The sequence below is a fragment of the Stomoxys calcitrans genome, chromosome 4 (genome assembly GCF_963082655.1).
Source record: "Stomoxys calcitrans chromosome 4, idStoCalc2.1, whole genome shotgun sequence".
NCBI lineage: Eukaryota > Metazoa > Arthropoda > Insecta > Diptera > Muscidae > Stomoxys > Stomoxys calcitrans.
This window is the reverse complement of record NC_081555.1, coordinates 139897518-139915139: the sequence shown is the minus strand read 5'-3', so window position 1 is coordinate 139915139 and position 17622 is coordinate 139897518. Positions and strand designations below refer to the sequence as shown.

The following is a 17622-nucleotide window of genomic DNA, read 5'->3' as shown; positions in this document are numbered from 1 at the left end:
ATTTGGCACTGATGTTGTAAGTCACAAGATAGGTTTTTGGGCCGAATTTCAGCCAAATCAGTTGAAAATATAGACTTTAAAGGGCTCAAGAAGTCAAATCTAGGGATCGGTTTATATGGGGGCTATAATTGTTTATTGACCGATTCGGATCATACTTGGCATGGATGTTAGAAATCATAACTCAAGTCTTTATTCCAAATTTCAGTCAAATCGGATGAAAATTGAGGCTTCTAAGGATCAAGAAGTCAAATCCGGGAAGCAGTTTATATGGGGGATTTACCTGTTTATAAACTGATAAGGTTCATACTTAGCATGGAAATCGAAATCAAGTCTTTGTTTCAAATTTTAGCCAAATCGGATGAAAATTGGAGCTTCTAGGGGCTCAAGAAGTCAAATAGGGGATCGGTTTATATGAGGGCTATACCTTGTTATTGACCGATTCGGATTATACATGGCATGGACGTTGGGCCATAATTCAATTCCTTGTTCCAAATTTCAGCCAAATCTGATTTAAATTGAGGCTACTAAGGACTCAAGAAGTTAAATCCGGAGATCGGTTTATATGAGGGCTATATCAGTTTATAGATCGATTCGAATCATACTTGGCATGGATGTTGGAAGTCATAACTCAAGTCTTTTTTCACCATTTCAGCCAAATCGGTTGTAAATTAAGGCTTCTAAGGGCTCAAGAAGTCAAATCCAGGGATCGGTTTATGTTGGGGTTATATCCAAATCTGAGCCGATATGCCTCACTTGCAGTCCCAATCGACCTACATTAATTAAAAGTTTGTGTGCAAAACTTAAAGCGGCTAGCTTTGCACGTTCGACTGCTATCGTGATTTTGACAGACGGACGGACAAGACTAGGTCCACTCAGAAAGTGGAGACGATCCAGGATGCATATGTACTATATGGGGTCGCAGATCAATATTTCGATGTTTTACAAACGGAATGAGTAGATTAGTATATCCCCATCCTATGGTGGTGGGTACAAAAAGCATACAAATTGGGGAATTTTCTATAATTTTTCTACGCTGACCCAAAGGATGGGAGAATACTTATATTGTCATTTGGTCTGTAACCTAGAAATTTGTTTTTGATTGCCATGATATTTTACGTCTATCTAGCTAAGTCTAGTTCCTTTTGCCGAAAGCATGATTACATTCGAACCAGAAAAACTTTCAACAACTTTGTTAAGTATGATCTACATCTACCTGATATAGCCGCTAGATTAACCAATCTCTTAGTTTGACTTCTTGAACCTCTAGAAAGCTCATATAATTGGCTGAAATTTCGCAGGGTTTAAATTACCGAGTCATGTATGTTTCAAAAAGCATATAACCTGATATATGTAGCTCCCTAAACCTACCTTCCGATTAGACTACCAGAGCAATTGAGCTTAAATTTTGATCGACTTCCAACAAACCGCTTTCCCGATTTGATTTTTTTAATCTGAAAAGTTAATTCAATGAACTTGTTAAATGCAATCCTTCGTGAAGGATTCCGCCCGCCCGAACTTGACGCGGTTTTGCTTTGTTTGCTTATAAGAATTTCATACTAGAAAGTTTTTCAAACTCTTCTTTGCCTTTATTAAGTTGGACTTGAGTAAGTGTGCTGAGTTTATGTTGACCATCGTTACTAAGAGTATCAGTAGCTGTATTACATTTGCATACTTTATCTGATGGTATGGCTTTATGCTGTCAATATGTTATGTTTTGGACATTCGATACGAAGCTGTTTGTCACTGCTTCACCTTATTCTGCTGCTATGGTGCTTTAATGAAATCCTCCATCCCCTTAGTATCACTTCACTCCAGTGCTGACATTAGTGGCTTCTTCTTGTCATTCCACTTTGTTGACAAGCCATCATGGTGTTTAAAAGCTGGCATTAGATAAGAATTCATGAAGTAGGGAGAGATTGGAGTGGAACTAAGTTGGGATGCTGCCGTTAAGAATTCTTGCGATGACTTGGAAATAGAGCAAATCGGTCTCACTTTGTATATAAATCACATGGAAGATTCCATTCTCTTGGCTTTTGAAATCGTGTGAATTTAGTGGCATTTCTCAAAGGCTTAATTGGTTTGAAGATGTATACCCTGTATAGAATTTTAAGTTGGAACAAGAAGAATAACAATTCCTGGTGGCTTCTGTCATCAATTCATTTTCGTTGGAGTAAAAGGTGTGAGATTGACAATTTGTAGTCATTTGCTGTTAATTTTGTGCACTTTGTTGATAAGACTGGTTATTTATTCTAGACCCTTGAAGAAAAAAGGAGGCCGCCTCCAAGGCAAGAATGCAGATGGGATGCGTAAAACAGGTTTTTTGATATGCTGTTGTTTTCTTTCAATGGAATTTTGTACAGTGTGGTATAGGTGCATACGCATGCCTTTAGCATTCCCATCAATTATTCTTTTTAATGAACATGTAAAACATGCTCCAATATTTAAGCGATCGAAGGAATCAATCCATTGTAGTAAATTTTGTAAAAGATTTTTTTTTGAGTTTATTCTGTGATATAAATCGCCATGCGACAGACACTTTTGATTAGGGTTTAAATTTAAAATTGCTAATCGTATATTAAGCGATATTGAAATCTAGGGTATATTAGGAGGCGCCGAAAATTATTATATCGACATTTTGGGATGAATTTCATATGAATCGATTAGGATTTAGATATGTATCCCATATATATCTTTCATCTGAAATGGGTTTTTAGGATTGTTTAAACCACAATTTTGGTAGTGTCATTACAAAACTAAGCATGAAGTGTTTTATATAATACTAGCTGACCCGGACCCGCTCCGTTGCGCCTTCTTTTACTTTATATGGAACAAAATTTTCATGGAAATATTTATTTTCGACAATTAAAGAGCTTTTAGTGAAATACCATACTACGAAAATAGTATATCGCGTGACTAACAGCTTAACAATATAATTGCCTTTATCTGAATCTGAATTTTGGGGAAGGTGTGATGCCCTTAATACATGGCCCTACATTTGGATATCAAATTCATATTCTACTCCCAAATACATTTATTTAAGCCCCATATTGCGATGGTCAGTAAAAAATTGCTGTTTGTGGGGTATTTTGGAAAAGGGGTAGACCCCCAGAAAATTGGTCCAGAATCTGGGTATCAATTCTTGCTCTGCCCCAAAATACCTTTCATTTAAGCTCCACATTGACATGGTTGGTAAATATGCCCGATTTAGGGGTGTTTTGGGGATTGGAGTGGTCCCCCAAACACTAAGCCCGGAAAATATATCAGCAACGTTCTTCATTCTCATATATCTATATATCATTTATTTTAAACCCATATTGCCATTGACCTCAAAATTGGATATCGAATTTGTTTTCTAATCTCATTTAAAATCCTTATTGCAAAAGTCAGTAAATATAACCGGTTTGGGGTATTGGTCCTAAAAACTATAAATATTTAGTTCCACTCTCTTTAAGACCCCAATTGTGTTGGTGAGCAAATACTTAATATTTGGGAGTTGTTATAGTTGTGGGACGTCCCCTAGACAGTTGGTCATTAATTGTAATATCAGATACGTGGTCTACTCCCAATACCTTTCATTTGAGCCCCATATTTCTATAGTCGGCAGACATGATCGGCTTGGGGGGTGTTGGCCTTGAAAATATATATCGGATTCGAGTTCTACTCTAAAAAACCATTTATTTGAGTCTCATATTGCAATAGTCAGCAAATACTTCCTATTTGGGTGGTGTTGTGGGGGTGGGGTGGCCCCATAGACACTTTTCCGAATATTGATATCAGATCGTGATTTACTTCCAATGAGTAGGCCTTGAAAATATATATCGGATTCGTGTTCTACTCTAAAAACCCATTTATTGCAATAGTCAGCTAATACTTCGTATTTGGGTGGTGTTGTGGAGTGGGGTGGCCCCATAGACACTTTTCCCGAATATTGATTTCAGATCCCAAAGACCTTTCATTTGAGCCCTATATTGCTATGGTCGTAAATTTGTCCCCTTTGGGGGATGTTTTTGGGGAGAGGCGGTCCCCCAAACACTTGGTCCCATATTTGGATATCAGATTCGAATTCTACACTCAAATACCGTTTATTTAAGCCCCATATTCCCATGGTCAGTAAAAAAGTCCTGTTTGGGTGGTGTTTTGGAGAAGGTGTGGACCCCCACAAACGTGGTCCCACATTTGGATATTAGATTCGTATTCTACTGGCAAAAACCTTTCATTTAAGTCCCATACTCCCATGGTCGGTAAATATGTCCGATTTAGGGGTGTTTTGGGGGTTGGGGTGGCCCCCCTAACACTTGGTCCGACAATTGGATGTCCTAAATACCTTTCATTTGAGTCCCATATTGTCGTGATCGGTCTAAATATATGTTTGGTAGGTTTTAGGATGGGGCGGCCCCCTATCTACCCCATCCGAAATTTGGATACCAAATTTTTATTTTTAGGGTACTATATAAGAGCACACAAAATTTTGCTAAAATCGCTCCGAGATCTGGCGTTTCTTAAAATTAGAGTAAGGGGGAGGGTCCGCCCCACCTTCAGATATAAAAAAATGTAGTACCCTATTTTCACCACGGGATCATTATGCACCATCTGTTCAGCCGTTTCTGAGTCTATAAGGAACACACAAACAAACACAAATTCATTTTTATATATAAGAATAAAAAGATGTCCGCAAAATTTCATGAAAATCGGTCCAGATATAGATGCAGCTCCCATACATATCTTTAAAGTCAGACAAGATTTAGGTTGTATATATTATAAAGAGGCCAACGGTTTTATAAAGGCGATTTTGTGGTTCTTATTATGGCCAATCGGCTGAATGGATTTAAATGATATTGGCATCATCGAAAAAAAATTTTCCAGATAAGCGACGAATATATATGAAAATTAATTTTCCTTTAAGAGGAATTAATTTTCAATAAAAGAAGAAACATAAACATAGCAAATTCTTTTTTTTTCTAAAATAGTCGTTATATGTGTGAATGCAAAGCCATAAGTAAGAGTATTAGAGGTGAGACACCCTCACTATTTAGGTGCGTGGTCCTACCATGGCGTGCGAGGTATTTGCAGCTTTTTCGACTAACTTAACTCAGCTCGCTACGCAAAATTTCTGTCAAATCGGACAATAAATGATCCTATTGTGGACCCAAGTCTTTAAATCGGAGATCGGTCTAAATGGCTATCAAATATACGCGAAATCTGACAATAAATGCGCCTTTTATGATCCTAAGACCTTGAATCGAGACATCGGTCTATATGGCAGTTAAACCTAAATCTGGACCAAACTGATCTGTATCCTATATCCGAACACAATTCAATGTTCAAGATTTCAACTAAATCGGATAATAAAAATGACGTTAATGGGTCAAAGACCTTAAATCGACAGATCGGTCTATATGGAGGCTATATAAAGTTATAGTCGGATATAGCCTATCTTCGAACTTAACCTCCATATGGACAATAAAATAATCTGTGCAAATTTGCAGCTCAATATCTCTACTTTTATAGACTGTAGCATTGTTGTTGCAGTAGTTTATTTTGAACTGAGACTGCAGCCCTTACCGTTAAAGAACTTTATCGGGTCAATATTGAGCTGAAACTTTGCACAGGTTCTTCAATCGCCCATAGGCAAGTTAAGTTCGAAGATGGACTATATCGGACAATATCTTGATATAGCTCCCACATATAACCGAGTTGCCGATTTAAGGTCTTAGGCCCATAAAAGCCAAATTTATTCCGATTTCGCTGAAATTTGACACAGTGACTTATGTTAGGCTTTTCCGCATCCAATCTTTATATGGTTCAGATCGGTATATATTTGGATATAGCTGCCAAAAAGACCAATATTGGACCAAAATTGAACACTGAGTTGTATTTTTTTAAACCACTCAATGTCCGTGCCGAATTGGATCCAAATCGGGCCATATTTTTAGATAAATCTTCTATGGGTGCATAAATAATGCATTTTTCACCAAATTATGCCGAAAGGCGATTTGCATATATATCCGAGTTGGTGGGTATCCAAAGTTCGGCCTAACCGAACTTAATGCCGTTTTCTCTGTTTTTTTTCGATTCTATCTCACTGTATGTCGTCTGTTACTTGATAGCCTTCTTGAGATAATGGAGTTATGTTTGGGTGACCTGATGAAATTGATCGACTTTTCGGGCTGGATATAACCACTACAGGAGTTAGTGACCATAACACGGGTGGTGTGGTTTTCAAAACGGTATTTTGATACAATAATTGAGATTATATGGGGATTATATCCACAATTTCTTGGTGGTTAAACAAAATGTTCTTTTTTTATACCCTCCACCATAGGTTGAAGGTATACTAGCTTCGCTATTACGTTTGTAACACCTCGAAATATTGATCTAAGACCCCATAAAGTATCTATATTCTTGATCGTCTTGACATTTTAAATCGATCCATCCGTAATTCTTATCTAATTTTGCTTTGTATGAGGTATTTTGTTATGTCTTTCAACAACTGTGCTAAGTATGGTCCAAATCGGTCCATAACTTGATATAGCTGCCATATAAAAGGATCTCGGATCTTGAAAAAAACGGCGCAATTCTTATCCGATTTGGCTAAAATTTCGTATGAGTTGCTTTGTTATGACTTTCAATAACTGTGCTAAGTATGATCTATATCGATTGATAACCTGATATAGCTGCTTTATAAACCGATCTCGGATCTTGATTTAATTAAAATCTAGACGGCGCATTTCTTATCCGATTTGGCTAAACTTTTGTATGAGGTGTTTTGTTATGACTTTCAACAACTGTGCTTAGAATGGTCCAAATCTGTTCATAACCTGATATAGCTCCTATATAATCCCATCTTCTGATTTTAGGTCTTGAGCCCATAAAGGATACAATTCTTATCATTATTCTCTGTTTGCCTATAAAGAGATGTCGGGCAAAGAATTTGACAAATGCGATTTATGGTGGAGGGTTATAAGGTTCGGCCCGGCCGAACTTACCACGCTTTACTTGTTACTTGTACTAAGGATGCTCTGGAGGTTATCTCTCGACTTAAAGGTAATACATTTTAGATTACAGAGGTTCACCCTAATATAAACGCATTTTAGTACACAGTATGACATGCTAGCAAATTGAAGCTACAAATCTTGTTTATTGTAAAAATGTAATGACTTGCCTGGGGAGTATTTTTAGATTAAAGGATTACCAATTTATATCCCCTTCAAGGTCACACGCAATAAATTTTAAATTGTACGACATAAAAAAATACAGATTTATAACTCTTAAGATGCCGTATAAGTACCAAATGTCACAAAGGCTGACACTTATTAAGGGAACCAGATCATAGATAAAGAAGTTTTATTATAAAATAAAACATTTAAATATTTGTATGGGTTCGCCACAATACGCAATAAATTAAATTACTAAGGGAAACAATTAAGTGTTCTTTTTCGAGATTAATTTTAAGTATGTAGAGTGCACACACAGGCGATCAATGGTCAGTGGTGGTATGGGGCGGATTAATAACCGCACCCTCTTTTCAACATAACAAACCTTACCTAAAGGAAATAGTTATTCAGATAAAATCAACGTAATTGGTTTATTATTTTATATACCAGCTCCCATAGGATTGGGGATTTACTAATTTTCTCATTCATTTCCACCACATCGAAATATAGATAGTCTGTCTGTTTAAACAAGGCTAGCGTTCGAACGAATAAAGCAATTCGCTGAAAACTTTGAGCAGATTATTGCTATTGATATAGGAAGTGTAAGAGGTTCTAAATAAGTTAATATATGCATAAAACTTCAACATAAACTGATCCTATAATTTGAGCTCTTTTGTCTCTAGAAGTCTAAAATTTTATACGTTTGAGGAATTTCATAGATTTCACCTGAAATGAAATCAATAACAAGTAAAAGCTTGCTAAGTTCGGCCGGGCCGAATCTTATATACCCTTCACCATAGATCGCATTCGTCGAGTTCTTTTCCCGGTGTCTCTTTTAAGGAAAAACAAAGGAAAGGAAACGAAACGAAAGGAAAGGAAAAAAAAAGAATTGCTATGCTATTGGAGCTATATCAAGTTATGTTCCGATTCGGACCATAATGGAATGAATGTTGGAGACCATAGTAGAAGCCATTGTGTAAAATTTCAGCCAAATCGAATTAGAATTGCGCCCATTAGGGGCTCAAAAAGTAAAATAGGGAGATCGTTTTATAGGGGAGCTGTATTAGACTATAGACCGATTCAGACCATATTTGACACGTATGTTCAAGGTCATGGGAGAAGCGGCTGTACAAAATTTCACCCAAAACAGATAATAATTGCGCCCTATAGAAGCTCAAGTAGTCAAGATTATTATATATAAAATTCAATGTATGTTTGTTTGTCGGTTTGTTTGTTTGTTCCGTCTAGACTCAAAAACGGCTGAACCGATTACCTTGAAATGTTCACAGATTGTGTAGGTTGGTCTGGAAGACATAGGCTACATAATTTTTTGATATCGGGAGGGGGGCGGACCCTCCCCTTTACACCAAAAGTACTACCCAAAAAATAAAAGTGGACCGATCGGGACAATATGGATTTCAAATGAAAGGTATTCATGAGTAGAGTACGAATTGCATAATAAAAGTTGGGTCCATGCGCTTGGGGGGCCGCCTCAGCTCCAAAACCCCTTAAAATAGGTTTATTTGACCATCATGACAATATGGGACTCAAATCAAAGTTATTTGGGAGTAGATTACGAATATGACCAGGAAGTGGGAAGGGGATGGACCCTCCCACCACAAAAACTCCCAAAATGGGCACATTAGCCAATCACGGATATATGGGACTTGGTTTGTTTGTTCCGTATAGACTGTAAAATGGGAGAACCTATTTTCTCGAAATTTTCGTAATTTATTGTGTAGGTTGGTCTGGAAGGAAACTTAGGTTATATAATTTTTCGATATCGTAAGGGGGACGGGCCCTCCCGCTTATGCAAAAGACACAACCCAAAATTAAAAGTTGACCGATGGGGACAATATAGGTATCAAATGAAACGTATTTGAGAGTAGAATACGATTATCGTATTCAAATTTGAGTGTAAGTACCCGTTGGGCTGCCCCAACACCAAAACTCCCCCAAACAGACATATTGGACGTTCATTTCGGTATGGGGCTCAAATTAAAGATACTCGGGAATAGATTTCGAATCTGCCATACAAAATCAGGTCAAAGTATAGGGGATCATGGCACTCCTCAAAAACGCCATTAGACCCATTATGACTATATGATACTTGGCTGTACCGATTTTCTTAAAATTTACAAAGATTGTGTACGTTTGTCTGATAGGAAACATAGGAAATAAAATTTTGAGGCATCGAGTGGAGGCGGACCCTCCCCCTTACCCCAAAAACGACCTCCCCCATATCAAAAAATGGTCCGATTGGCATATGATGGTATTGGAGGTATTTTAGATCAGAAAACTAAATATGGTATTAAAATTTTGGTCCAAGTACCCAGTGGGCCCCCCAACGCCAAAACTCTTCTAAACAGATAAATTAGAAGTTCATGACAATATGGGACTCAAATGAAAAGTATTAAGCAGTAGATAACAAATATGGCATGAAACATAAGATCCAAGTAATAGGAGGTCACCCACCCCAAATACCCCCAATGGGCATATTAGCCGACCATGGCTATATGGGACTCAAATGAAAGGTATTACTGAGTACATTACGAATATGACATTAAAATTTGCGTTCAAGTCTAGGTGGCGCTTTTCCTCCTAAAGATGACTCAAATGGTTTATTTGTCTCATTATGACAATATGGGACTCAAATGAAAGGTATTTGAGAGTAGAAAACGAATTTGATATTCTATTTTGGAGCCAAGTGTTTTGGGGTACGACCTAAGGACCTAAATGGAGCTTCATTTCCGTTGGGAATAAAGAACGAATTTGATATCTATTTTCAGTGCAAAGTGCCGTTGGCCGCCACAAAACATCCTCAAAACGGTTCATATTTACCGGCCATGGCAATATGGGGCTGAAATCAAAGGGATTTGAAAGTGCATCACGAATTTGAAATCCATATTTGAGTCGAAATATCTGAAGTGCCATCCCTCCCCTAATGAGAAAATTATCCTAGGAAGAACATTACCACCACGAACCGAGAAGGGGCAAATTCTCACACACCAATCAGTGCTTTCCGCTTCAAGTTTAAACTCAATTATAAGGGACCTTTTTTTATAGCATAGTCCGAATGGCGTCCCTACACCTCCTTGGGGACAATTTTTTAAATTACCATGCATGGCATTGTACCTCGCAAATGCCGCCAACATTAAGAGAGGATAAACAACGCTTTGTTCTCGTCGAGATTCGAAAGCGTTCAGCGTCATAGGCTACAATGGCAGGAGTTCGATATCCGCACTCAGGGCGAAGTGACCTCACCCCTAAAAAAATATTAGAGAGTTAAAGAAGGAGCAGCGGAGCGGGCCCGGTTCAGCTAGTGCATAATAAAATAGAATATCGATGTGTTACAATTGGAATGACAACGTTTTAAGGCCACCCACCGCATGGTAAAACATATAAATAAATATTCTATTCCAAAATTGTTTATTACGGAAGAAATATTTTGATATTCAAACCTCTACTGATTGTGGTATTCATATAATGCCTTAAGTGTTTTCATAAATGTATGATTTAATACTCTCTTCAATCTCAAGGTTAAGGCAAATGCTTGCTTTGGAATAGGCAATAAAGTCCATGTTGTAATGAAAGTAAAATGCCAACTAATTTATTGCATAATATCAACGCCATGTATATAAATGTCATAATTTCCCATGAACAATAAAATCACAAATACTATTAATTTGGTCAAGTAGACACTTTTACTTTTCGTTTTGTGTAATCCACCAATTGAATGGGTGGCATAGTGTTTACTACCAAATCGACTGATTGTTGAATCGAATGACATTTATGGAAAATTTACCATTCGAAGAATAGTTAAGGCCCCAAAAATAGATAGAAAGTTAAGATTAAGGTGTTTCACGTTGAAAATACCGAAAATAACAATCGTAGCGTAAATCAATGCTAAACCTATGTTATTTAATTGCACGTCATGAATGCATTTTGAAGATTGTATAATTTTATGCAGATTGTGTAAATTTTATGCAACAATGTATAATGGCCGAAGGCCGTGAGACTATACCAGCTAAAGGTTAATTTTTTATAAAATTTAAAATGACATATTTTTCGAAGAAATTTCCGGAAATTATATTTATTAGAGGCTCATGAAATAATATCGGGAGATCGGTTTAAATTTGAGCTATATCAGGTTACGGACCAATTCAAACCACGTATGATGATGGTCATATGGGAAGTCGTTGCGAAGACAAGAACTGGACCCTTTAGGGGCTCAAGAAGTTCATTCGGCAGATCGGTTTATATGAGAGCTATATCAGATTATGGATCAATTCAGACCATAGTCGCTACGAATGTTATGCAAAATTTTAAGGATTACTCAAGAAGTATAATCGGGAGCTATATCTAAATATGAACTGATATGATGCTTTTGCTTACCTACACTAATAGAAATTATTAGTGCAAAATTTCAAGCGCCTAGCTTTACTACATCGAAAATTAGAGTGCTTTCCACAGATGGACGGACGGATAGACGAACGTACATGGCTAGATCGACTTAAAATGTCATGCCGATGTAGACTATATATATACTCCATCGGGTCTTAGACCAATATTTCGAAACGGTTACAAACGGAATGACGAAGTTAGTATATCACCATCTCAAAGTGGAGGGTATAAAAAACGAAACTGTGCAGCGTTCGAAGTAACGAAAAATTGAGATTACGTTATACCGATGGTTAATGAAAATGAGAGACAAAAGGATTCATGTAGGTGGATTTATATTAAAAGAAAAGGCGAAAGACTTTCATAATGATATTAAAACAAGTAAAAGGGTGCGAAGTTCGGCAGGGCCGAATCTTGGGAACTCACCACCAAGGATTCTGCTAAAAATTTCTAAAAAAGGTGAATTGGACAAAAATTGCGGGTCGTAAGGACTCAAGGAGTCAAATCGGGAGGTCGGTTTATATGGGAGTTGTATAAGTTCGGGTACTTAGAATTAAATTTTAATACCATATTCTTATTCTACTCTCCAATAACTTTGATTTGATACCTTTATTGTCCCGATCGGTCAACTTTTGATTTTGGGTTGTGTTTTTTGTATAAGGGGGAGGGTCCGTCCCCCTTCCAAAACCGAAAAATTATATAGCCTATGTTTCCTTCCAGACCAACCTACACAATAAATTACGAAAATTTCGAGAAAATGGGTTCTGTCGTTTTTCAGTCTATACGGAACGAACAAACCGAGTCCCATATATCCGTGATTGGCTTATGTGCCCATTTTGGGACTTTCTGTGGGGGTGAGGTGACGCCCTATACTTCGACATGAATTTGTATGCCAGATTCGTTATGTATTCCCGCATACTTTTCATTTGATACCCATATTGTCCTTACCGGTCCGCTTTTAATTTTGGGTGGTGTTTTTGGGGTAAGGGAGGAGGGTCCAAATCTGAATCCAATATGATCTCTAAGTTTGGATGTAAGGTGTACTCTATTTCTAAAATACTTTATTTCAGTCCGATATTCTCATGATATCTGATTTAGGGGTGTTTTCGGGGGTGATTTGCTTCCCCAGAAACTTGGCCCTGAAAAAATATCAGCATCGTGCTCTTCTCTCAAATACCATTTAATTATACCCCATATTGCCATTGGTTTAAGGGAGTTTACCCGATTACGATGAGGCGTCCCCCAAACACATGGCCAAATTGGTTATCTAATCTCAAATATCTTTCATTTGAGCCACATATTAGCATAGTCGAAAAATTTTTACCCTTTGGGGGGTGTTTTGGGGAAGGGGTGATGCCCTAAATACATGGCCTTTGAGCCCCATATTGCGAAGGTCAGTAAAAAATTGCTGTTTGTGGGAACCCGAAAGTGGGTATCAATTCTTGCTCTACCCCCAATACCTCGTATTTAAACTCCACATTGACATGGTCGGTAGATATGCCCGATTTAGTGGTGTTTTGGGGATTGGGATGGTCCCCCAACAATGCAAATGAAAATTTTGCCCATGAAAATTCCACTAAGGAACAGGGACAAACTTCTCACACATCAATGAGTGCAGTCCGACTCAAGTTTTTAAGCTCAATGATAAGCGGCGAGTCCGAACGGCGTGTCGCAGTGCGACACCTCTTTGGAGAGAAGTTTTACACGGCATAGTACCTCACAAATGTTGCCAGCATTAGGAGGGGAAAACCATCGTTGAAAATTTTTCTGATGGTCTCGCCAGGATTCAAATCCAGGCGTTCGGCGTCATAGGCGGACATGCTAACCTCTGCGCTACGGTGGCCTCCAACATTATCCAACCTGGTCCCCCAACATTAAGCCCTGAAAATATATCAGCAACGTGCTCTATTCTCATATATCTATATATCATTTATTTGAACCTCATATTGCCATTGGCTTAAAAAATGGATACGAAAATCGTTTTCTAATCTGATTTAAGCTCCTTATTGCAAAAGTCGGCAAATATCTCCGGTTCCGGAACGTCGCCTAGACAGTTGGTCCCTAATGTAGATATCAGATACGTGGTCTACTCCCAAATACCTTTAATTTGAGCCTCATATTTCCATGGTTGGTAAACATGACCGGCTTGAGGGGTGTGGATGGGCGGCCACTCAGTGAGTTGGCCTTGAAAATATATATCGGATTAGTATTGGGTATCAGATTCGTATTCTACACTCAAGTACCTTTTATTTAAGCCCCATATTCGCATGGTCAGTAAATAAGTCCTGTTTGGGGGGTGTTTTGGGGAAGGGGTGGGCCCCCAGAAACGTGGTGCCACGTTTGGATATTAGATTCGTATTCTACTCGCAAATACCTTTTATTTGAGTCCCATATTGCTATGGTCGGTAAATATGTCCGATTTGAGGGTGTTTTCGGGTTTGGGGTGGTCCCCCTAGCACTTGGTTCGACTATTGGATATCGGATACGTTTTCTTATCCTAAATACCTTTCATTTGAGTCCCATATTGTTGTGATTGGTCTAAATATATGTTTGGTAGGTTTTAGGGTGGGGCGGCCCCCCTTGATACCCCATCTAAAATTTGGATACCAAATTTTTATTTTTAGGGTACTATATGAGAGCACACAAAATTTCGCACCACCCATCTACGAGATATGGCGTTTCTGAAAATTAGCGTTAGGGGGAGGGTCCGCCCCCCCTTCAGATATCAAAAAATGTAGTACCCTATTTTCATCACGGGATCATTATGCAGCATCTAAGGAACACACAAACAAACAAACAAACACAAAATTGATTTTTATACCCTCCACCATAGGAGGGGGGTATACTAATTTCGTCATTCTGTTTGTAACTACTCGAAATATTCGTCTGAGACCCCATAAAGTATATATATTCTTGATCGTTGCGACATTTTATGTCGATCTAGCCATGTCCGTCCGTCTGTCCGTCCGTCCGTCTGTCTGTCGAAAGCACGCTAACTTCTGCAGGAGTAAAGCTAGCCGCTTGAAATTTTGCACAAATACTTCTTATTAGTGTAGGTCAGTTGGTATTGTAAATGGGCCATATCGGTCCATAGTTTGATATAGCTGCCATATAAACCGATTTTGGGTCTTCACTTCTTGAGCCTCTAGAGTGCGCAATTCTTATTCGATTGGAATGAAATTTTGCACGACGTGTTTTGTTATGATATCCAACAACTGTGCCATGTATGATTCAAATCGGTCTATAACCTGATATAGCTGTCATATAAACCGATCTTGGGTCTTGACTTCTTGAGCCTCTAGAGGGGCAATTCTTATCCGATTGGAATGAATTTTTGCACGTAGTATTTTGTTATGATATCCAACAACTGTGCCAAGTATGGTTCAAATCGGTTCATAACCTGATATAGCTGCCATATAAACCGATCTGGGATCTTGACTTCTTGAGCCTCTAGAGGTCGCAATTATTATCCGATTTGCCTGACATTTTGTACGACAGATTCTCTCATGACCATCAACATACGTGTGTATTATGTTCTGAATCGGTCTATAGCCGTTACAGCTCCCATATAAATCGATCTCTCTATTTTACTTCTTGAGCCGCCAAAGGGCGCAATTCTTATTCGAATTGGCTGACACATTTTACACAGGTCTCCAACATATAATTTAATTGTGGTCCAAACCGGACCATATATTGATATCGCTCTAATAGCAGAGCAAATCTTTTCTTTATCCTTTTTTGCCTAAGAAGAAATGCCGGGAATAGAACTCGACAAATGCAATCCATGGTGGAGGGTATATAAGATTCGGCCCGTCCGAACTTGGCACGCTTTTACTTGTTATATATAAGAAGATAGCTGCCAGAAAGACCAATATTTTGTTTTACAATATTAAACAGTTACTTATATTTATTAGACCACTCAATGTTCGTGCCGATTTTGGGTACTTAAGTTCTCCAAGTTTCACTGGATTGTGATGAAAGGGGGTTTACATATATACCCGAGGTTGTTGGTATCTAAAGTTCGGCCCGACCGAAACTAATGTCTTTTTTTTGTTTTTTTTTCATTTTTTAATAAGCTATTGCATTTTTTAGAAAGTTAGTTTTTTAAAGTTTAATTTCTCTTCCTTGTTTGTGTGCATGTTTCATATTTTTACGCGGAATGAGGAAGTCTTAAACCTCAAAGCGAATGACCTATGGAGGAATTCTGTTGATGTTTAAGGAAATGCCGAGCCTCTGAAAAATGTAAACAAAGCCTAAATATTTTTGTTTTCAATGAAGATCGAATAAAAGAAAGAAATCAATCAAAGAATATTCTCTAAATCACCACAAACACTCAGTGAACAATTCAAAGAAAAAAGAAACCGAAAAAGTTCGTTTTAATGCTCACTAACATACACACAGAGACGAATAAATATTATGACCGTCGATTCATCGTCACCTGAGACACAGGCGACCATTTAATTAAAATTCAAGGCAGGGTCTACAATTTGTCGTTACACTCACTCACTTAGTCGCACACTCACGCATCTACTCACTCAGTCACTTTGTCGCCCAGTGGCAATGTTAATTTCGAATGGCAATGGGGATGGCTGATGGATGGTTTGGCTGGTGACCAAAAATTCACGATCACATTAAAAAAAAAAAAAATACTTTCAGAGATTCCAAAAAAAGGCGTTTGACTTTGAGCTTGAGGTACTTTCAAAGCAAGACGTGGACGTGGAATCAATAACACTTGCAAATTATAATAAAAGTAATTGTAAATTTGGATTTTTAACCAATAAAAATCAGTTTTATTATAAGGACCACTTTTAATTCTGTTTTTTTTTTTTATTAAATTAAATATATTGTTGTTTTGCAGTTTTGATGCACTTCAAATATTTCAAGAATTATTTTTATTTTTTTTTTTATTTTTTACCTTTTTTTCTTAAATCTTCGTTTTAAAATTTCCAATTTGTGTTTTTTCTTTATTCTCAATTTTTCTGTTTTCTAAATTCACTTAGAAATTCCTTTTGTTTTCTTTTTTAATTTTTTTGTTCTTTTCTAGTTTTCCGTTACTTCACTGCGATCACTCACTGAGTTCTTTACTCGTTTCGTTTTAACTTGGTTTACCGTGCGCGTTAACGTTGTTTAGGGTTTGCGCAACCGCAACGTTCTGCTGCTCCTGGGAATGGTGCGCGAAATTTTTGTTTGAATCGCTTCGTGTGTTCGATTTCCGATTTGGGGATATTCTTGCCGGCCGTAGTTTGACGTTGACTTTGAGTTGATTAAACGCGTCCACGAATATTCCAATAATTAAACACACACGACCACAGACTGCTGGTTAAGCTCTTGTTGTTGTTTTTGCTTGTTTTTATTTTCTTTGGTATGAGCTCTTCATGGCAGGGGCAAAAAATAAAGAAAATAACAATTAAACAATCCGATTTCGATTTATGCACAGTGGTAACAACAAGTTGAAATTGGATTAAAATTTAACTTTTCGTATAATAAAGAATTTCTAAAAAAATTAGGGATTCAGAGACAAGAAGATGGGCTTAAGAAATCTAAAGATATATTTAATAAAAGAGAATAACAGGGTAGCTGATATGGAATGTTACTAAGTTCGCTTATATGTCAAATTAGAAATAACAATGAAATATTTGTTTATATTTAAAGGGTGATTTTTTTGAGGTTAGGATTTTCATGCATTAGTATTTGACAGATCACGTGGGATTTCAGACATGGTGTCAAAGAGAAAGATGCTCAGTATGCTTTGACATTTCATCATGAATAGACTTACTAACGAGCAACGCTTGCAAATCATTGAATTTTATTACCAAAATCAGTGTTCGAAATTTTGTCTAGTATGGTCCAAATCGGATCATAACCGATCTCGGATTTTGATTTCATGAGCCATTAGAGGGCGCAATTTCCATCCGAGTTGACTGAAAATTTGCACGAAGAGTTTTTGTTTGTCCACCAATAACTGTGACAAGTAAGCCTCAAATCGGTTCATAACCTGATATAGCTCCCATATAAACCGATTTCGGATCTTGACTGTTTGAGCCCCTGGAAGGCGTAATTATTATAC

At 37.6% G+C, this 17622-nt stretch overlaps 1 protein-coding gene across 3 annotated transcripts in view; it reads right to left on the bottom strand.

The window, feature by feature from the left end:
* LOC106092656 (uncharacterized) overlaps positions 1 to 16600 on the bottom strand; it is an 82936-nt gene extending 66336 nt beyond the window's left edge. For 2 of the 3 annotated variants that reach the window (XM_059367003.1, XM_059367006.1), the window contains exon 1: positions 16471 to 16600. The gene's annotated coding sequence lies outside the window, so the exon portion shown is untranslated. Of the gene's footprint in view, positions 1 to 16090; positions 16140 to 16470 lie in introns of those variants that run through there. The other variant, XM_059367004.1, reaches the window with a different exon arrangement.
* Positions 16601 to 17622: the final 1022 nt, after the last annotated feature.